The sequence below is a fragment of the Pseudorca crassidens genome, chromosome 6 (genome assembly GCF_039906515.1).
Source record: "Pseudorca crassidens isolate mPseCra1 chromosome 6, mPseCra1.hap1, whole genome shotgun sequence".
In the NCBI taxonomy this organism is placed as follows: Eukaryota; Metazoa; Chordata; class Mammalia; order Artiodactyla; family Delphinidae; genus Pseudorca; species Pseudorca crassidens.
The window spans coordinates 1,377,168-1,399,153 of record NC_090301.1 but is presented as its reverse complement, the minus strand read 5'-3'; the positions used below and the strand labels follow the sequence as shown (position 1 = coordinate 1,399,153).

The following is a 21,986-nucleotide window of genomic DNA, read 5'->3' as shown; positions in this document are numbered from 1 at the left end:
TGTGTCTATACAGACAGAGGGAGACAGGCGTACTTTAAGGAGGTGGTTCATGTGATTGCAGGGCTGACAAGTTCAAAGGCTGCAGAGCAGGCTGGCAGGAGGGACACCCAGGGGAGCGGCAAGGCTGCAGGCCTGAGTCCACAGATGGCCTGGAGGCGGGATGCCGTCTTCTTTGGAGACCTCAGTCTTTTCTCTTTTAAAGCGTTCTGCTTAGCCCACCTGCGCTGTGGAGGACTGTCTGCTTTCATTTAAAAAACACTTTCACAGTGACGTCTAGGCTGGCATTTGAGCAAATACCTGGGCACCGTGGCCAGCCCAGGTGACACACAGAGGCAACCGTCATGGGGGGAACACTGTTCTCTGGACAGAAGTAGGTGGAGACCAGAAGAACAGCTGGTAGAGGTGAACGTGGTTGCTTCCAGGAGGGACAGGCTGGGCGTTTCTCCCCATGCACGGGGAGTGCGGCCTGGAGCAAAGGAGCCAGCAGGCCTGGAGCTGGGTGAGGGCCGTGTGGCACTAAGGGCCCTCGGCCATCCCCATGCCCTCTGCCATCGTACCCGGGGGAGGGCTGGGGACAGGGTGATGAGGGCCTGGAGACGATGCACTTTAGAGGGACGCTTGCCTGGAGGAGGAAGATACGGGGTGGGAGGGCGCTATGCCCCCCTGGACCGTGGCAGTGACAGGGAGGGCTGTTGTGCAACTGTGGCCAACGCGCTCCATCAGGCTGCGCCTGGCGCACTAAGTGTCCACCCCACGGGCGGGTTGAGTGTCCGCAGGCAGTGCGGGGCTGGAGGGAGGCACCGTGGCTTCTGAGACGTCTTCGGGGCGGGCTCCAGCAGGAATGGGGAGGTCCCGCCGAGGCTGGCCACCGTGTGGGAGGGGTCGCGGAGGGGCTTCCCGTTCTGGGGGCAGCTGCGGGACACCTCCGGAGGCCAAGGGCCAACCTGTGCTTGCAGAGACGGGGCGATGGGGCAGTCAGCACCAGCTGGGCCCTGCTGGCAGCCGGGGCTGCCAGCATCACTTCCTCCCATGCTGGGAGAGGGGGCCCTGCCAGCAACAGACCCCAGGGGAGGGTGGAATCTCCTCCCCCAAACCAGGCGGACCTGGTCTTCGTGAGGCTTCCATGCCAGCCAGGGATTCCAGGCCCCGCCATGTTGAGGCTCCTAATTGCAGGAGGGAGACCCAGGCTGGGCCAGTTTCTCCGCAGCCTAAAATAGATCCATTGTTTACCCCTATTCATCGCCACATAAAAGCCGGATTTATGGGAACCGGGGCTCGGCGTGTTTCTCAGCCCGACCGAGGCGTCCGGGCAGCGGGGCCCTGTCCTGCCGCCGTCGGGGGCTCCCGGCTCTCCTGCCTTTGAGGGTCTCTGCTGGGAGCTGGGCACCAGCCATCCTGGCGGCCGCCCGCCGGCCTCCTCTGTCTGATCCTGTGGCTCTTCCTTCCCTGGTGCTGGTGGAAACAGGTTGATGACAGAGCAGCTTGCCTGGCTCAGTTCTCGCCGGCTGTCCTAGATTCCCCGATTCATCTGAGAAGCAGGTATTGTGAGCCCGCGACGCAGGCAGCCAGGAGGCCCGAGCTGGGCCAGAGTGGCGGCTGGGAATTAAAGGGCTGCAAATGGCTTTTGAAGCAGCGCTAAATCCGGCTCCTTGGACGGCCGGGAGGCAGCCCGTGGGCCTTGAAAGCCGAGCCCCGCCGCCTGCTTTGCTCCCAGGGAGATGTCAGCCGCTGGCCCCTTAAGCTGGCCAAACAATGGGAGCACACCGCACACAGAGAAATATCTTTAAAGTGAAAAAGAGAGACAAGGTGGTTACCACCCCCTCTCCACTCTGCTTCTCTGAGCAGCCCCTCAGTGCTAACGGCCCAGCGTGGACAGACCCTCTCCCCGTCCCCTCCCCACCCAGCCAAGCACCGTGTGCGCCCAGGGCGCCCAGAGTTTGTCCTGCTCTGTAAACACGCTCCCCACTGCTGCATTTTTCTCTCTGGACCTCTGCCAGGTCTCTGTATATCAGATTCACCCGCTCTCTGCAACAGCCGTTAATACTCTAGTACGGAGTGCCTCCGCCTCACGCCACGGAGGCTGGGGTGGAATAATTCTCCGTGGAGAGGCTGTCCTGTGCATGGCGGACGTGTAGCGGGATCCCCGGCCTCCACGCCCTGATGCCAGTAGTACCCCCTGTGAAGACAGCCCAGAATGTCTGAACAATGTCACGTGTCCCCAGGGGCACACTCACAGGAGACCCTGGCTCTACTGTCAGCCCAAAGCCGCGTCTATTCGACAGTTCTCCTGTGGGTCCCAGGACCTGGCCGCTCTTCCAACCCTGCAGATGCCTGGAGCTGTATCTTATATTCACAGTTTTACTTTATATGATTGATTCCCCAAATGGGATTACCCCCAAAGGCAAACCTGCTTGAATTCAGGGAGCTTAAGCATCAGGACTTGTGTGAACCTGTTCCAAAGATCTGGGAAGCCTCAGCACTGAGTTCAGACAGTCACACGGTTTTGTACATTTTGCAAAGAGCAAGAAGCCAAACGTTAAGCCCGTTACCTTTGCTCTGCTGCCCGTGTCCCGGGTGCTGGGCTGGCCGTGGGCACTCGGGCACCGTGGAGGACATCTTCAGCAGCCTGGGTCTCGTGGGACCCATTCAGGACATCTGCAGTCTCTCTGGGCAGAGGTGCGTCACCATTAGCCGTCCTGGGCTGGGGTGAGCTTGAAGGACTGGTCCCGCCCACACCGTGCCTGGAATCGTGGCAGGGAGGGGCAGGGCCAGAGGTAACATCCTACAGCGCGGAACAGAAGCACGAGGGGTGGGGGAGGAGAGGCAAGGTGAGGTGTGCAGAAGCTGCTCAGGAAAATGGTCTAAGGTGGAGGATGCAGCTCTCAGGGATGCTCGGGCAGGACACCAGTCCTTTCCTGCCTCAGGCCAGCAGTGTCAGCTTGCCTGGGCCGAGGGATGCCCAGAGACAGGGAGACGTGCTTTCTGGGTGCATCTGTGAGGGTGTCTCCGAAGAGACTAGCATCTGAATCGATGGGCTGAGTAAACGTCATCCTCACCAATGCGGGCAGGCATCCTGCGGTCCACTGAGGCCAAATAAGACAGGACGGCAGAGGAAGGGCGACCTTGCTCTCTGCTCGAGCCGGGACACCCAAGGACATCCGTGCTCCTGGTCTCAGGATTCCGACTTGGACCGAATTGACTAAAACTCCGGGCGCACGATTAGAAACTCACCACACACTTTTTTCTTTATAGAGGAATGTGCAAAATAGGATCTCAGAATCCCCGTGTCTAGGGCAAGCGTGTAGGGCAGCGACACCTGTGTGCGCAGGTATGCGTGACGGGCGCCTCCACCTACAGCGTCGCGTCTCGGCCTGGGTGACGCATCTTGTCCTGAGTAAGCCTGGTGGCTCAGATGCAGACGAGAGAGCACGTGAAGTCCATAAAGTGATGTGGGCTAAAGTCAGGGTGAGGCAGTCCCTCCTGGGGGCCCGGGGGGGCCCCTCACTGCCTGTCCAGCTCCTGGCTGACCGGCCCCTCCCCCACCCGCAGAGGCAGCGCCGTCTGTCCATCTGGTGTCTCGGAGCCACTTCCCTGTCACATCTCCTTCTCGGACTCCTGCTGCTGTCGGCCACGTTTAGGGACCCTCGTGAGGACGCTGGGCCCACCGGACAATCCAGGATGCTCTCTCCCTCAGGAGCCTTACCTCAATCCCAGCTGCGAAGTCCCCACACGGTCTCAGTTCCGGGACATGGACGCCTTCAGGGCCGAGGTTCCCCCACCACGAGGCCCAACCCCCCCTTTGCTCAGGCGGCTTCGGGGTTCAGATTCAGCCACGGGGCAGAAAGGCCTTCTTATGATGGGAGATCCGAGGCTCTCAGCGGGAAAGTGGGCCACCTCGGGGCGTCGGGGACGCTTCTCCTCCAGCATGACGGAGGGTCCGGCGGGGACGGCGCTGCCTCTGGTCGCCGGGCTCGGGGCGAAGCTGGACGGTCAGGCCACCCCAGGGGAGCCCGCCCTCCTCTGGCTGGCTGCCTCCCCACCCGTCCCCACCCCTGGCTGGCGTCTGGGGCTCCAGGGGGCCTGTTCTAGGGTCACACAGACAGCCTGTGGCGTCCCCCAGCAGCTCTTTCAGAAAATCGCCTCCCGTGCAGCTGAGACCCACAGCTTCCTCCTGGAGTGGGTGCTACGCCCAGGGTGGCTCAGGGTCGGGCACTGAGGCCTCCGTGCGCCCTCTACCTGCCTGCAGGTGTGCCAGCCGGGGTCTCTAGCCCTCACCGCAGAAGGATGGACAGACAGACCCACTGCTCCTGAGCTCCGAGCCGAGCGGGTGATCTCGGGCCGGCCCTGCCGTTTGGGCAATGCTGCTGCCGCCCCTGGGCCTCCGCAGGGCGTGGGGGGAGACGCCGAGGCCCCCCTGAGGCTTGGCAGGTGGAGGGACATGGAGGGAGGACACTGGCCTCGGCTGCGAGGTCAGCGGTCAGCTTGGCTGGCGGCAGAAGGGAAGGGCTGGGTCCTGGATTGGGGGGCAGCGGGCCATCAGCCTGTAGAGAGGGGGAGAGAGTGTGGGAAGAGCAGCGCCAGCCCAGGAGGGGACTCAGGGTGCGGCCGTGGGGGCAGCTGGGCGGAGGGAAGTGGGGGATGGGGGGAGGAGGGGCGGCCACCCTAAGGGGCCTCACGGGGGGCCTGCATCTCCGGACGAGGTTTCCAGGAGGAGGGCAGGGGTGGGCCGGCCAGGGTGCTCAGGAGGGGAGACAGGCTTCCCCGCGTGGGGGGCTTTCAGAAGGGGGGGAGGGTCAGAGTGGAGAGAGGGCAGGCAGGAGCTGGGGGTGGAAACGGTGAACAGACCACTGGCAGGCAGTGGTGTCTCGGGTCAATGGGCTCAAGAGGGAAGTGGTGTGTGTGGCTTCGGGGTGGGGGGCCCCCTGGGGACCACAGCGGGGAAGGCCTGGGACGCAGGCTCTGGGGACGTGCAGGCTGCGGGGGGAGCCTCCAGTGGAGAGAAGGGAGAGGCAGGTGCTCGTGGGCCAGGGCAGCACCTTCCCCGGGAGCTGGGCCTTCACTGATTCCAGGCACCTCCTCCCGGGAGCCGAGCGCCAGCCCACCCGGCGCGCCCAGGGCGCGAGCCTTCCCACGCGTGCATGCGTACGCGCGTGCGTGCGGCGGGCAGGCGACGCTCTCTTCAGGCGCGCTCTCTGCTGCGCTCCCCCCTTCCGTGCGAGGGCTCGGGGGCTCGCCGTGATCAATTGCTCACTTGGCCATCAGAAAATTGCCTTTAAGGAAACTGATTTTTGTTGAGTTCCCCTAAAGTGGCCAGTGACATGGTGACTGATGGCCTCATTTCTTGAGGAGTGGCCGGGTAGGGGTGGAGGAAGGCTCTGGGGTGGGGGGCATCCATGGCTGGAGGTTCCTTGGCCGGCTGCCATCAGCACCCTGTGCCCAGACCCACCCAGGGGTTCTGTGCACCTGTCCCGATGTGAGTCACAGATGGCCAACCCCGGAATCCAGCCTGGGGGACAGAGCCAGAGAGGCCTGCTGAGGGCCAAGGCTGGGCTCCTGCAGAGTGGAGGGAGTGGGCCTGGGGACAGGAGAGGGTCTGCAGAGATGGCCACTGGAGCTTAAGGCGTCGGAGGCCAAACCTTCTGGGCATGACCATGGGGCGGGGCAGCAGACAGAAGGAGCCGGAATTTGTCCGGAGGGCGAGGGGCCAGCAGACCCCGGTGGGAGACAGCGGTGCAGCAGGCTGGAGCGCTGGCCTGACCCTGTGGGGTAACCGTGCCCCGGGGGCCCCAGGCAGGGACAGTGACTCCCTGTTAGGGGTTGGACTGTGTCCCCCAGAGAGATAGGCTGAAGTCCTGGCCCCCAGCATGGGACTTTACTTGGGAATAGGGTCGTTACAGACGTGATTAGTGAAGGTAAGATGAGGTCACCCTGGAGGAGCTTGGGCCCAAAGGGGATGGGACTGGTGTCTTTCTAAGAAGAGGGGCGTTTGGACTCAGACACACAGGGGAGAGGCCGTGTGGAGGCGGAAGCAGAGATGGGAGGGGTGGGGCCCCCAGAAGCTGGAAGAGGCAGAAGGGACCCTCCCTAGGGATTTTGGAGGAAGCCTGGTCTGGCCAGCACCTTGATTTCGTCCTTCGGGCCTCACAACTGCGAGAGAATATCTTTCTGTTGTCTTAAGCCCCCGGGGTCTGTGGTGCTTTGTTACCCCAGGAGACTAACGCACTCCCTCCCCCAGGCGATCTAGGAGACCTTCATGGCCTCTGGGGTGACGCTCAAGGTGGCTAAAGTCTTTCCTGGGTGGGCCACGTTCTCAGAGATGCCTGATGGGGTTTGGTGCCGGGCCATCTCCATGGTAACAGAGCACGTCCAACCACCAGGTGTGGAGGAGGCTGCCCCCCGACGACGCTGCTTCTCCCGCTCTGAGGAAAGGGGGACGTGGTTCCTGCCGTGACTTCCCCCGCGAGCCTCCTTGACCTCCCTGACCCTCGGGAACTCTGGTCTAGACATTCTAGCCCTGCGGGCCCTTCCCCCTTTGCTTCCTCCCTCCCTGTCTCGCTTCCCAAATTCCAGCTGCTTGGGGCCACCGCAGTGCCCAGGCTGGCCATGGTGCTCTGAGGGGTCATGCTGCCCGCTCTGTCCCTAGTGCTGTCCCCACCCTGAGCTGTCCACCTGGAAGACTGCTCCTCCCTCCAGGGTCACCCAGGTGTCCTCCTCTGGGAAGCCTCCCGGGCTGTTCTAGCTAAATCTGAAAGCATTCGTCACCCAGACGGCCAGCAGAGGCCTAGAGCTCACTGAGGACGGGAAACCACGGGTCTATCCTAACATACATAAATGAGTTCCTGGCAAGTCTGATGAGAAAAGGGACATTAACACACTTTCAAAGAATCTCCTGCAAAACATGTCCTAATTACACAGCAAAATGTACAGTTACGTAGTAACGTAGCAACTTGGCAGTTTGGAAGCTCCGGGGACAGCCGCTCAGGCAACAACGTGCTCACTGTCCGTGACGGGCAGACCGAAGCCGCGTGCCAGCCAACGGGATGCAGCTGAGGACCGGATGGGTCTGGGAGTCCTGCCCTAGTGCGGCGCCTGGACCTGACGGGAGGAAACAGCAGACAGGCCCACACTGGGGGCGGCTATGCCACGACTGCCCTGCGCCTGGAAAGTGGCAAGATCGCCCAAGTCCAGACAAGACTGAGCAGCTCGGGCAGGCGGAAGGAGACTCAGGGGACCTGACAGCTGACGTAACATGTGATGCGACGGGGTCCTTGGGCTGTAGGGACGTCGTGGGGACAGCAGTCAATTGAATAGTCAGACTTCGGGTGGCAGCAATCCCAGCATAACCGCCCTGGCTGTGGCTCCGGTGGGGACGTGCCCTCCACTGTCCTGTGGGGCTCTGGGCAGGGCCAGCGGGGGCTCAGGGTTCAGGCAGGCACAGGGAGGGTGGTGACCGCCGGGGGGCTGTGTGAAGGCAGTGGGCAAAAGGACAGACAGACACGAAGCAGGGCGGGACACGAAGGGCTGGGGAGAGAGGCAGTGTTTTCTCTAGAGCCGCAGACCGAGTGAACAAAGGGAGCCTGGGCCACAGGCAGGAGGCGGGCTTCCCGGACGCCTGTACCCTCACCGGGTGGCCCTCCCGAGGCCTCGGCCCCCTGGCCTGACCCCACCACCCAGGAACCTCTGCGACAGCCTCTGTGCTGCCCCAGCTCAGACGCGCACCCCGTGCATCTCTGGGGTGGCTGTGGGCAGAAACGGGTCCATGGAACCGTCCCCCTGCCGCCCTGTGCCTTGACCGATGCCGCCCAGTGAAGCTGCCCGGAGCGCCCTCGTCTGGCGGGAGGTGAGCCACCAACCCGTGGCGGGGCGTCTATGGAAGGGACGGCTCCCGTCATCTCGCACAGCCACGGTTCAGGGGCCAAGGGGCATGTGACCCATGATGCCCTGAGCCGGCACTGCTAAAGGCAGCGCCACCAAATCACATAGAGTCAAGTCCCTGCTTTTCTTAATTCGCGACGTTGACCACTCAGAACTGCAGCACCAGAAACAGACCCACAGACATAGAAAACAAACACGGCCACCAGAGGGGAAAGGGGGGTAGAGGGATAAATGAGGAGCTGGGGATTAACATATACACACTACGACATATAAAACAGATAACCGACAAGGACCTACTGTAGAGCACAGGGAACTCTACTCAATATTCTGTAATAACCTATGAGGGAAAAGAATCTGAAAAAAATAGATAGATGTGTATACATAAACGAGTCGCTTTGCTGTACACCTGAAACTAACTCAACATTATAAATCAACTATGCTTCAATAAAGAACAATTTTTTTAAAAAAGCTTAGCGTATACCAAAATAAAATAAAATAAAATAAAATGTGGCTCTAAGCTCAAAAAAAAAAAAAGAAAGAAAAATTACACCACCCGGCAAGGAGGGCCAACATGACCTCTCACTTAGGCAGCTCTCCGTGTAGGCTCTCGAGAACTGGTCCAGACAGCTCCTCTGAGAGCGTCCAAGGCGGACACGTGGCTGGTGGGGCCCTAAGACTTCCTGACCCAGCCGGGGGCACAGGGGAAGCTGACCCCGGTGCGGCCAAGGGCAGGCAGGCAGGGCAGAGTCGTGCAGGGCAGCTCGTGGACCAGGGTGCGGGCTCCGTGGCAGACGGACGGCCCGAGTCGGAGTTCACCCTCTTCCATCTGTCCCTCCTTCTCCGGCCTCCTCCTTCCCTCTGTGTCTGCTCTCCCTCCTCTCTGATGCCTGCCACCCCCGCCCCGAGCTTTGTCTCTGCCCTCCGGCCACTGGCTTTGGACACAGCTGTGACCGGCGCTCACGGAGAAGACTCCACGTGGCCTCTGGCTCCAGGCTCAAAGGCAGCTGACCGACCACCCTGGGTGACTCCGTGCCCTGGAGAGACTCCAGTGCCCCTCACCTTGGTCGTGAGCCTGCCAGGGTCAGGGCTGTGGCCACAGGAACGGGCTGTCTGGTCTCTGTCCTGTCCTGTGAGGTAGGTCACCTGTGCTCTCCCACATACTCACCGCCTGTCTGCTCTGGGATCCCCCCTGTTAAACAAAGGCGCTATGACCTGGAAATGCAAACCTCTGTCTCGTTATCAAGGAAGCATACTTGCTGGGCCTCTGTCCACAGAGCCCTTTGAACGCCACCAGGGTTGGCCGTCGGGGGGGCCTCCTCCCACCCTCTGCTCCCAGTCTGTGCCAGGTGCTGACCTGTCACACGACTGGGAGAGGGACTGAGCCGGGAGGGCCCACGGGTGCGGGTCCCTCAGATGGCTTGGGACGGGTGACCACACACCCCGGCCCCCCAGAAGCAGCCTCTACGCGTCTGCCGTCCTGACGTGATGGCCGAAGTGCGCTGGTCGGTGGTGACGCGTGTGCCATCCCGATGTCTGGGCACCTGGGGTGTGGAGTTTAAACTTGATGGCCCGTGAGAACCTGCTGAGAGAGGCCAGGAGGTGAAGCCGGGCACTGCCCCCATTCCTGCACACCCTCCCCTCCCCTCGCCGCCTGCGCAGGGTTGGAAATTCCGCCTCCTCCGAAGCAAGCTCTGATTTCTCAGAGGAGCCCTTCAGCTCCACGCAGGCAGCAGAGGGTCTGGCTGTCTCATAGCCAAACTCCGTCAGCCGAGTGTCTGCCGGGGGCTGTGTACCTTCTACTCTGAGAAGAAACGCTGAGACGTTACAGAGATTTTCCCAAGAGGCAGAATGCTTAGTTTTCTTTAGTCTCAAATGGCAAGTGGTTAAAAATGTGATTACAGACAGGGTTGTTTATTAAACAGAGATTTATTTTGCTCCTTTATTAAGTCAACACTGAGTCAGCTGAGAATGTGCTTTTCAGGGCTGATGTAGAAACTCGTTTATATAATGATCGTGACAAAGGTGAATCGGTTATTCACGTATTTTCACTCACTTAGTGTTGGTTAATAGATTAAAGGTTCAACCGTGATCCAGTTATGTTCTGGTTGCTGGGTAGGTTTCCGGTAGTAGTTCCCTTAATTACGCCACGATTAAGCAAATCCTGGGGCTTCCTTTGGGTCATTAAGAGAAAAATATGCTATTAACTCTGCATGAAGGAGTAAGTCCTTTTTTTTTTTTTTTTTTTTTTGCGATACGCGGGCCTCTCACTGTTGTGGCCTCTCCCGTTGCGGAGCACAGGCTCCGGACGCACAGGCTCAGCGGCCATGGCTCACGGGCCCAGCCGCTCGGCGGCATGTGGGATCTTCCCGGACCGGGGCATGAACCCGCGTCCCCTGCATCGGCAGGTGGACTTTCAACACTGCACCACCAGGGAAGCCCAGTAAGTCCTTTTTTATTCAGCAAAGGGTGACTGGGGCAGGTGTCTGTCCTGTGCAAACCACACTCGTGGCCACCTGATACCTGATCCTAGTTGCCATAGTGATGGCTGCAAGCAGGTCACAGTCCGGCCACACTCAAGGGGAGAGGATTGTGCAAGGCTGTGACTCACGGGGGTCGCGTCACGCTGTGTGACACATGGAAAGGGAGGGGGTGTTGACTCAAGGGGTATTTCGCTGGGAGGGGCACAGGGAGAGCAAGGAGCTGGAGGGGAGGGGTCTGGGCAACAGTGGTAGGTAAGGCCGAAGCCACGAGCATACCCGGTGGAGGAATCCTGACTGCATTTCATAAACAGGGGGAGCCCATCATTGTTTTTTAACATTAATATGAAGGTAGGTAGACAGTGGGACTGTAACACGGAAGAACCTCTGTATTTTATTGCAAGTTCATCACTGAAGGGACGTTGCCTAGAAGCTTAAATGATACATAATGGCCCATCTCTGGGAACCCTGCCTCCCAGGTAATGAGCATTAAGCTAAAATACCTTTGCTGAGCTCACAGGAAACATCCTGACCAGGCCCACCTATAAGTGACCTCAGGCAGGAAGAAATGAACACGTCCCCTCCGGAGGCAGACCGGAAGCAGGAAGTGTTCGATTTAACCCCGCCCCTCTGAGTATAAAAGAAGCCCGAATTCTAACTGGGGGAAGACACGAGTCCACCATCTTCTCGGTCTGCTGTCTTTCCGAGCAAAGTCCCCGTTCCCTGCCCAACACCTGGTCTCTTGATTTATTGGTCTGGCATGTGGCGAGCAGTACAGGCTTGGAGTCCATAACAGGACTGGGCCAGAAATATGACTGCCTTGGGTTATGGAACCTCCAAAGGAGGAGCCCCCCACCCCTGCCCGTGGAGTCCAGTCCAGATGGCCTGGGCAGCTCCCATCGCTGTCCTGACCTGGCCACATTCTTGCAGTAGTAGTGTTGGGCGGAACCCATGGCTTCAGATTACCTCCCCGGGTCATCCAGACCTTCGGGAGTGAGCTAATCCAACTCTGGCAGCTGGATGTTCTGGCCCCCCTGGGATGGGGCTCTGTTGTTTACCCGGGTGAGACATCCATTCCACCATGGAAGTCTTTAGGTTCACCGTGCTTCCAGGAATTTCAATCACATCTCGGTCTGGGGCTCTCTGCTCCTCCCAGACAGGTTTCGCTTACAAGGACAACGTCCAACAACCAAACATTCCTGCCACAGAGAGATGCCCTTGGACGAGGCACTGGCATTTTCACTCCTTTCTCCTGGGCCCCCCGTGGAAAGAGAACAGGCTTTCTTCCTGATCCCAAGCTTATCTTCGACACACATGTTTATCTGCGGGCTAGCCAAATGCAAACTAGCCTTTGCCAAGAGGAAAGAATGCATAGCAAATGGGAGAGGTGGGGGAAATCAAGACTATTCCAGCGCTTACTTCTCAAGCATTCTTAAAATAACAAAGAGGTTTTAGGAACAAAAATGAGAATCTTCTCGTTCTTTGTTTATTCTTATAATTTGCCTACTTGGCGTATTCAGAAGGTCCAGGATAATTGGAAATGTTTCCTTCCCCCATTTCATTTGTGTCCCCCCCAAATGGAAATACTGTTATTATTCAGTGATGATAAATATAATACATTTTTGACAAAAAATTGGTTGAACTTTACAGAAGTGTATAACGTAAAACAATGCAAGTCCTCCACGATCCCACCGTTATCTAGTTAACCACAATTAACAACTGTTGATGTGTTTGTTTGTGTAAGTGAATTCATTTTATATAACTGAGATCCTCTCCACATTTGCTTTGCACACTGCTTAATTTACTTACTATATCTTGGACATCTTTCTACATGCAGGGACAGCATTTTAAGGTTCTGTTTTGGCATTAACTAAACTTACAGTTGAAATAAAAATTAGGGACGTGGATTTTTACCTGATTGTGGGAATTTTTTCTTTAGATTTTACTTCCTCTTGCTAATGTTCAGAGTTCAGAGAAAGAGAGAATACAGTTTGACTCAAAATGCATCACAAACAAGCCAGAAGAATTTTCTGATTTGTAAAAACTTTTCTGCCTAATTTTTAAAAAAATGAGGGGGGCTAGAGGTGATGATAAATTGGCCCCTTCCCACTTTCCACTCACCTCCTTCATGTCTGATCTGACAGACTTGGGAGAGTGGGAGGGAGGATGGTATGACGGGTGGGGTCAGCTCCCAGGTAGTGAGTTGAAGATGGAGCGCTTGGGCTCAGGGCCCGGGCAGAGGCTGGGGCTGCTGCAGGTGGAGACACATCTGACCTGATGGCAGGATGTCCTGAGGCCTCCTTGGGGTGGGGGCCCAGGACCCCATGCAGAAGAATCTGGGAGAAGCTGTTTAAATAGAGGCTTCCTTGAGCCCCGTTCATGCTGAGAGGAAGGCAACATGAATAAGTCCATTCCAACCCTTTTTAACACTTGCGTAATATCCCACTGTGTAAACGTTTCTTTGTTCATTCATGCAACATGTGTATCGAGTGTCTCAAAAGTGACCATCCCTGTTCCAAGATTTGGGAATGCAGTGGGGAACCACAGGGACAAATGTGCTCGTCCTTCTGGAAGGTGTATGTCATGGTGTGTGGGAGGGTGACCGGAAATGAGTGAATAACACTTGTAGAATATTAGTGGGTGCCGTGGGTAAGAATAAAGCAGCAAAGTGGGTCAGGACTCTGTGTGTGTGTGTGTGTATTGGGAGAGGTGCAAGGTGTTGATTTTAAATAGGACAGCCAGGGAAAGCCTCTGAGGGGCCACATTTGAGCCAAGACCTAAGGAAGCTGTGGTGGTGAGCGGATGAGAGAGCAGATTCTAGGAGAAAGCACCCCAGACATATAGCAGAGCATGCGCAAAGGCCCCAAGGTGAGGGCGTGGCCGAAAAACTGTCAAGAGTCCTCTGTAGTCAGGGTGACTGAGCGAGGGACAGAGCTATAGGAGTTAAGGTCAGGGGGTAAATGGACAGGCCACACAGGGTCTTAAAGGCAACTTTTGACATAAAATAAACACATATTAAAAGAGTACAACTCGATAGTTTTTTACATGTATAACTCATAAAATCATCACCACAGTCAAGATATGGACGTATCACCACTAAAAATTTCCTTGTGCCCCCAGTAACCCTGCAACCCTTCCCTCCCACTTCTCCCAGCCTGGTATAGATCTTTCTCTTTTTCTCAGATGGGCATCCAATTGTTCCAGGACCGTCTGTGAAAGCTTTCCCCACTGAACCGTCTCTGCACCTTTATCACAAGTCAGTTGCCCGTATAGATGTGGGTCTATTTCCAGACACTCTGTCCTGTTGCGCAGATCTGTCTTTATGCCTACAGCACAGCATCTTGGTTACTTTGTAAGTCTTGAAACCACATAGCATTAGTCCTCTGACTTTGTTCTTCTTTTTAAAGTTGTTTGGCCTCTTCTAATCCCTTTACATTTCCACACGAATTTTAGAATCAGCTTGCCATTTTCTTTGAAAGATGCTGCCAGGATTTCCGATTGGGATTGCACTGACAAATAGATCAAAATGAGGAGAGCTGCTATCTTGACCGCACTGAGCCCTCCAGCCCGTGGACATGGGGTGTTACTCCATTTCTCAGTCCTTTCATTTCTCTCAGCAATGTTTCGTGGTTTTCAGGGAGCAGGTTATACCCAGTCATATCTGTCCCAAAATAGTTCATATTTTTGAGGCTATTGTAAACGGTTTTCTTTAAATTGCACTTCCAAATGGTTGTTTCCAGGATATGAAAAAAGTTTCTTTTGCTATGTTGATTTTGTACCCTCCTGGGAGAAGGGCCAGGTCTGGGTGGAGCCCAAGCCCAGTGGGTTCTGGTCACAGCCTCACCTGAGTGGCCCTCTGGGAGCAGGTACTGTCCTCCATGAAGCTGAGACTTTGTTTTTCCCAACCGGGGGCCTCGCTAGAAACAGTGCGTGTTTTTCACGGTGTATTATTTCAAGAGGACTCACAGTGTGGCGCAGACAGGAAGCTGGGTGTAGAGTTCCAGCACACACTCGGGACCTCTGGTCTGTGGTGAACTTGCGGGGCTGGTCCAAGGCCCCAAGGAGGAGGTTTAGGGATGCAGCTGCTCAGGGGGCTCTGGGGGGCCGAGAGCACAGCCTGGACGTCCACGTTCCCCTCCTGGAAGGTAATCAAGCCTGGCCTGCGTGTCCTACACCGGCCACATCGCCAGGGAGCCCCGAACCCTTTAATCACGGACAGCAGCTTCTTCGGCTTCCGCAGGCCGGGAGTGCGGGGGTCTCTCAGAAAATGCTGGAAAATGTGACTTTTCTCTCTCCCTCACCCCTCAGGGATGCAGTTCCCCTGAGGGCCACGCAGAGGTCTTCGCTGGCAGCTAGAGTCCTGATGCTGCGGCTGCGTTTGGGTCTGATGGGCTGTGGGAAGTGACGTCGAGCGCACCCACAGCCACACCTTTCGGCCCAACCACCTCTGCCTGGGCTGCACCTGTCACCCCGCTCCTGCCCCCAGCCCCACTCTGCCAGGCATCCTCCAACCAGACCAGCCCTTCCTATTTCTTTCTCTTTTTCTCTGGGCTATTTTTTTTTTTAATTTTTATTGGCGTCTAGTTGCTTTACAATGTTGTGTTAGTTTCAGGTACACAGCAAAGTGAATCCGTTATACATATACATATATCCACACTTTTTAGCTTCTTCTCCCATATAGGTCATTACAGAGTATTGAGAAGAGTTCCCTGTGCTGTACAGTAGGTCCTTATTAGTTATCTATTTTATATATGGTAGTGTGTATGTGTCAGTTCTTTTCAACGCGCTCCCCTGCCACTACCTCTGTGAGCCGGGCGCCTGGGCCCCTCACTGTCGCCCACGTCTCTGCTCAACTCTGCTCCCTGGGGAGCTTCTGCCCCGGGGGAGCTGACGCATAGCTCGTCCTCTGTATCACCCGCCCCCTGCATCCTGCTACATCCTAGATCGAAACTCTGCCTCGGCCTGCAAACAAGAGCCCCCGGCACAGTATACTGGAGCTTCAGAGGAGACCCGAGTGGGCACTTTGCAAACCAAGATGCTGTTTCCAGAGGGGCAGCAGCCCAGCGTGGGAGAGGTAGGGTGAGGCTCAAAGGGAGGGTCATCAGATCAGCTGGGGCAGTGCGGTGGGCGAGGGGAGGGGTGTGAAGAGGGAAAGGGGGAGTCCTAAGAACAGGACGGGCAGGTGTGCAGAGGCTCAGGACGGGCGCGCTGAATCGCGTCTGCATCAGGAGTGGCTGGCGGCTGCGGGTCCCGGGTCCCTGATGCTGGTGTGGGGTCCTCGCCATGTTTTCCCAGATTTATTTCAATCTCCCCAGGAACGTGGACTTGTCAAGCGCTCTTCAGAATGACCTGGCAGGTTTTCCCCAGTGGACGCCACCCTGATTAAAAGGAAACTTGAAAATCTTCACACCTTCTGCTTCACCATAACCAGGACTGTGAGCCCTGGAAACCTCTCAGTCCCACAGCCTTCCACAGGGTGGGGATGGCAGCAGATCGGAAACTCGCGGGTGGGGAAGGTGAGGATCTCGGTGCCAACAACACAAGGGGCCTTGAGCCCCTGGGTCTGTTTCCTTTGAACAGAACCCCCTCGGAGGCGTCCCTGGGACACTGGGGTTCACGGCCGGGGGGCACCAGCTCCCCTGAGGCTGAGTTTTGCTGCTACAAAGGCAGTTTGGGGATGGCCTCTGAGGACCCCACCTCTTTGGCCCTGTGTAATTCCAGCCCTTGAGTGATGCAGGCCCGTGCTTTGTTTCTAAACAAGAAAGGACAGTACAAGGAATGGGATACCCCTTCCGAGCTCGTTTGCAGGACTCCAGCTTCTGTCTTGCTTGCCCTCTTGAGCTCTGATGCATGATTTTCTAAGGAAGCCGCCTGCCCTGCTGTGAGCTGTCCAGCAGAGGGAACGAAGGGTGGACTCCGGCCGACAGCCCGCAAGGAACCGAGTCTGGGCAACGACCACGTGAGTGAGTGTGAAAGTGGACCACCTCCCAGCTGAGCCTGCGGGTGAGACCACAGCCCCAGCCAACTACTCTACTGCAGCCTCACGAGAGACCCCAAGCCAGAGGCACCCACTCAGCCGGCCATCCAGTCCCACCTCCACATGGCCCCTCCCCCAGAATGACCCAGAATCCAAATCGGATCCCATCCCTGCCCTGCTGCTAACAGCCTCACAAGGCTGCCCACGGCCCACAGCAGAGTGGCCACCTGACCGCGGTGGCCGGGGAAGCCCCCGTTCCTGCTGCCCGCCTGCCACATTCAGGTGCCAGATGTATCTCTGTTTGTGCGTGACAGGCCAAGTGATTCCTGGGAATAACCGTGGGGAGAAATCCTGTACATACGTGGAGAAGTACAGAAAAACTTAGAGATATTAAAGAACTCTTACATAGACGTGAAGACACACTCTGCTCAAGGCTGGAATAGCAAAATGCATACAAATATTAATTCTTTCCTAAATTAATGTATAGCTTTTTAACAGAATTCTACAATAATCTCAGTGAACTTTCAGATGGACTTCAGAGCAAAGCTGTAAAGTTTAACCAAACTGATTTATAATTATTGTTATAAAACAATAATTACATTTTCGAAAAGTCGTGAGGAATGACCCGCCCCAGCAGATATTAAAGCATTGTAATAATGCAGTAATGAGCCTTGTGCAATATTGGCATGAAAGTAAACTTCTAGGGCAGTGGGACAGAACAGGTGATCCAGAACCCAGAACTGGTACACCAGGAAACTCAGGCTCTGCTGCAAAGCCGTCCCAAATCAATTGGGAGCAGACATTTAGTCAATAAATGGTGCTGTAAGAAACGATACTGAGATAACCAGTTAGGTGTTTGGAACAAAATTTGAAATTTTATTTTTCACCTCACAGGGTTTTACAGGGGGAAAAAGTAGAAGAAAAAAATGCAGTAAATTTAACCACTGAGGGAGCCAGAAAGGAGATCTTGTCAGGGCTGCAGGCTCTGAATCTGGCCCAGCCTGGGGGCGGGGGTGGGGCGGGGTGGGGTGGGAGTAGGGGGTGCTGCGGGGGGAGAGAAGGAAGAAAGACAGATCTTGACATGACTCCCCAAGCCTGTGATAACTGACTGACTTAAATACGAATACATTTCTAACTTACCGGTTTGAAATGAAGGTTTGGGGGCAATATTTAGGAAAAATACGATACTGAAAAGGAACACTTCTTTTTAATAAACAAGTGCTCCAATCAGTGTGTAAGGAACAAAGTTTTGGAAGAAGCTGTATGTCCAGTGTATTTATACTTTTCATGTTAGGCAGGTGCCTCGTGACTCTTCCATAAGGAATAATCCCCACTTCATCCAGATGAATTACTCGCTGCCTGCACTGCTGATTTCTGTGGGCGGGTATTTGCCATTCGCGTCTTGGTTCGTGTGAGCGCGTTTCCGCAGCGTGGACTCCCAGGCGTGGAGTCGCGGGGTCGTAGGGAGCACATTGGTCAGTTTCCCCTGCGGTCGCACCAACTGACCCCGCCTCCCGCAGTCCTCCTGTTGCCGCGTCTCCGTCCTCCCGGGGTTGGGGGCGGTGGCGGCCTTGGTGGGCGGGCAGGGTAGCAGAGGTGTTTCATCTGGTTGTACTCTGGTACTGGCGCGATTGGGCGCTGCTCTCATGTTCTGATTGGCCAGTGGGATCCCTGGCATTTAGTTTAAATTCATCACTTACGCTCACGCGGGATTGGTCTTGGTTTCTCATCAACGTCTTCTTTGCCTGTTTTCCACGTAGGCTGGGCCAGTGTCCTTACTTGAACCGGGAGGTCACCCTCCTTCTGCATGTGCAGAAGTAACCACACGCTCCGGAGAGCAGGCAGTGTCCCACCCCTCCGGCTTCCCCACACAGACATCTGTCCAGCACACACTTGGTGTCAGTACAGGGACAGTCTCTCCATGGGCCACGAGAACTCTGACATTCTGAGAATCACCACCAAAACCTCCAAGAAGGAGCTGGTCTCCTCCCTGCTTTCTCTGCTCAGACTTTAAATGTCCTGCTGACTCAGTTTCAGCAGGGCTTGTCCACTAAATGCTGGGATTTATAAAGACCTTCCAGAATTAGTAAAACTGCAACATCTGTGTTGCCGTTAGAACCTCACTCACGCTCACAGTAGGAAAATTAGAATAACCCCTAAAAATGAGAATGAAATGATAATATGCACACCAGCCACCCCATCCCCCAGGTTGTCACCAGCGATTTGGGTGTGTATTGACCCAGGCTCTGATTTATGCTCCTTTATGACCTGATGCCCCGCGCTGTGTCACTGCGTACTGCGCGTTTTGTTTTGTAGCAGGCGTTTGTCCTCTTAGGCTATGTTCTGAGCAACTTTGCACGTGGATCAGCCGCATTTACATCATGATTTTTAGGGTGTCCGGTGCCCTTCGTGTGGATGTACCATGATGTATGTCATCCCTCATTTAGGCTGTTTCCAGGCTTTTATAGTTGTGAACAATGTTACAGCTCTCTGACTACTTGTCTGCTCAGTTCCTTCTCATGGTTTTCTAAAGACAAACGGCTGCGTAAAGCCATTTTCCCCACGTATCACCAGGTGGTCCTGAGCGAGTTCCAGTTCTCACTCCTACGAGGAGCATGAACACACATCAGACCTTCCGGCCGGTGCGACAGACAGAGAGCTACGCCATTGCTGTCTTTTTTTTTTTTTTTTTTTTTTTTGCGGTACGCAGGCCTCTCACTGCTGTGGCCTCTCCCATTGCGGAGCACAGGCTCTGGACACGCAGGCTCAGCGGCCATGGCTCACGGGCCCAGCCGCTCCGCGGCATGTGGGATCTTCCCGGACCGGGGCACAAACCCGCGTCCCCTGCATCGGCAGGCGGACTCTCAATCACTGCGCCACCACTGAAGCCCCCATTGTTGTCTTAGAAACGATGTTTAATATGTTCATTGGTCTTATTTTTCCAACGTCCCATTGCTTCTCAGAGCTCTTTCTGGAGAGTTAATGTTTTCTGACCGATTTGAAAGAAATCTCTTTCCACGATGGCTGCAGGGGCAGACGATGGCGTGGATCCAGGGGACTCTGTGCGTCATCCTGAGAACCCAACCCCAGTCGTGACCGTCTCCTCAAAGCCCAGATGTCCTGGGTGGTGACACTGCAGGCCACAATCGACCTCCAGACACAGATGGGGTTCACCTAGTGGATGGTGAGGGTGCGGAGGCTTCACCTCACTGACGGGAACAGGCTTTGCCACCGCGTGCAAGAAACCTGCAGCAGAGGATAGACGTGGGGCCGTCTTTACACAGAAACTACAAAAGATAAGTTGTAAACAGGGAAATAGTTTGGGATAAAATTCTCTTGTCTATTTCTGTTGAAAATGACATAAACACTGAGAAGCTGATATTACATCATTAAACGATTAGCACCCACATAACTACCTCCCGGGCCAAGGACTGGAACATTGCCAGAATTTCAGGATCCCCCTTGTCCCTCCCCACCGTGGGTCCCTCCCCACTAGGGGCCCCCCTACACTGAGGCCCCTCTCTAATCCCAAGTGGGGCCATTGCTCAACTTCTAGACTAATAGCGCCCTCCCTCTCCTAGGGTTCTCACCCCAGTTTGCACCCCAGACAGGGAGGCGGTTTGCCGTTCTTGAGGTTTACGTGAAGACTCAATCTGTCCTATCATGTCTTTCTTCTCACTCCCAGCATCTCGTGTGGGGGTTTGTCGGTGTCTAAGCCTGTGGGTAAGCGTTCGTTTTCATTGCTGTACGGAACTCCATCAATCGTGCGTCCGTTTACTCTGGGCGATATCTGCTTTGTTCTCGATCCCATTGTTGGTGGTGCACACAGCGTGGCCGTGAGCTTTCCCACACCTGCATCCGGGGCCCAGGGGCGCATCTTCCTAGGTGGACACCCAGAGTGCAATTGCTAGCCATGCAGCATGTGTGACCTCAACTTGACTGGATAATGTCAGACGCCCAAGGTGTCCAAGGGTTCCCCATGCCCCGTAGACTTGTATGGGCTTTTACGTTCTAGTCATTCAGTAAATTGGTTGGTGTTGAAGGTTTTCTTTTTTTCAATTTCTAAAATTTTTAATTGTGGTAAAATACACTCTCTTGGCCTGTTCGGGCTCTGCTATAACAGAACGGCACAGACTGGGGACTTACGAACAACAAACGTTCTCACGGTTCTGAGGCTGGAAGTCCAAGACCGAAACAGAGAGGAACACTGGTCTGGTTCCTGGACGGCCGTCTTCTCTCTGGGTCCTCACATGGGGGGAGGGATGAGAGAGCTCTCTGGGGTCTCTGTTGTAAAGGCACTCATCCCATTCCTGGGGGCTCCACCCTCATGACCTAATCACCTCCCAAAGAGCCCACCTCCTAGCACCTCTGTCTCTGTGACGACTCCAGGGACCTCATATAAGTGGAATCAGTCAGTATTTGTCCTTTGGTGTCCGGCTTATTTCACTCAGCCTAATGTCCTCAAGGCTCCTCCATGTTGTAGCGGGTGGCAGGATTTCCTTCCTCTTTAAGGCTGAATCAGATTCCCTTGTATGGATGGACCACATTTTGTTGACCCATTTTTCTATCAATGGACACTTGAGTTGCTTCTACCTTTTGACCATTCTGAATAGTGCTGCTGTGAGCAAGGGGGTGCAAATATCTGTTCCAGACCATACTTTCACCTCTTTTTGGTACATGCCCGGCACTGGGGTTGCTGGATCCAGTGGTAAGTCTATGTTTACTTTCTGAGGACCCTCCATACTGTTCTCCACAGTGGCTGCACCATTCTGCATTCCCACCAACAGGGCACAAGGGTGCCACTTTCTCCACATCCTCCTTTCTGCTTTTTGATAGTGGTTCTCCTGATGGGTATGTTGAAATTTTAACGTGTGTCTTGGGGTGGGTGTCCCTAAAGCAGAGCCTGAGGTGGGTGTTCTTGTGGTTCTAAGGAGATGGGAGAGAGGGAAGCAGGAGGGGCAGGAGACGGAGCTGGACAGGAGGTGGTCTAGGTGGGGCCGGGCCCTCCCGGGTCCCACAGGGAGCTCCGGGTTGTGACCTGCACAAGGAGCTGCTTCCAGCGCGAGGTGGAGTCTGGCCTGTCGGTCATACGCTCACGCCAGTTAGTTATCGACCCCAGTGCGCCCCAGGGTGAGGTGGCCTCTGCTTGGCCTTAGGTGATCCTCCAGGGAGAAGTCACCTGCGAGTTACCGGCCAGTGTGGGCTGCAGCCGAGGGTCAGTAAGGGGCCCTGACCTGGGGACCACAGCAGCAGCTGCAGTTACAATCCCTTGTTGCCAGTGAGGTAGTGCATCCCGCCTGACCCACCCACCGCTGGACCTGCTCTGCTGTGAAGCATCTGCTCACATATTTTGCCCACTTTGCGTTGGGGCATCTGTATTTGCTGTTGACTTGTCCTTTCTCTATTCTTTGCCATTGCACACATGGCAAATCTATTCTCTGTGCTTTGGCTTATAATTGACTTTTAACCCGTAGGATGGATCAGTCTTATTGTAAAGACACCCTCCCCTTTCTCTCCCGGAATCAGGAAGGGATTCGGAGCACCCCGTCTCCTTCTGCCTGAGCAAACAAAGCCTTTTCACCAACACGTCAACGCAAATATTGTGAAATCTGATTAAAGTAAGACGGGAGAAGACATTTTTCACGATACTTTCGGCT

At 55.5% G+C, this 21,986-nt stretch overlaps 1 long non-coding RNA gene across 1 annotated transcript; it reads right to left on the bottom strand.

Annotated features, from left to right (window-relative positions):
- Positions 1 to 6,892: 6,892 nt before the first annotated feature.
- On the bottom strand, positions 6,893 to 9,764 carry LOC137225720 (uncharacterized). The gene is made up of 3 exons (XR_010943986.1): positions 9,669 to 9,764; positions 9,230 to 9,454; positions 6,893 to 7,095 (listed from the first exon to the last, which is right to left on the bottom strand). It is a non-coding gene; the product is annotated as an uncharacterized lncRNA (long non-coding RNA).
- Positions 9,765 to 21,986: the final 12,222 nt, after the last annotated feature.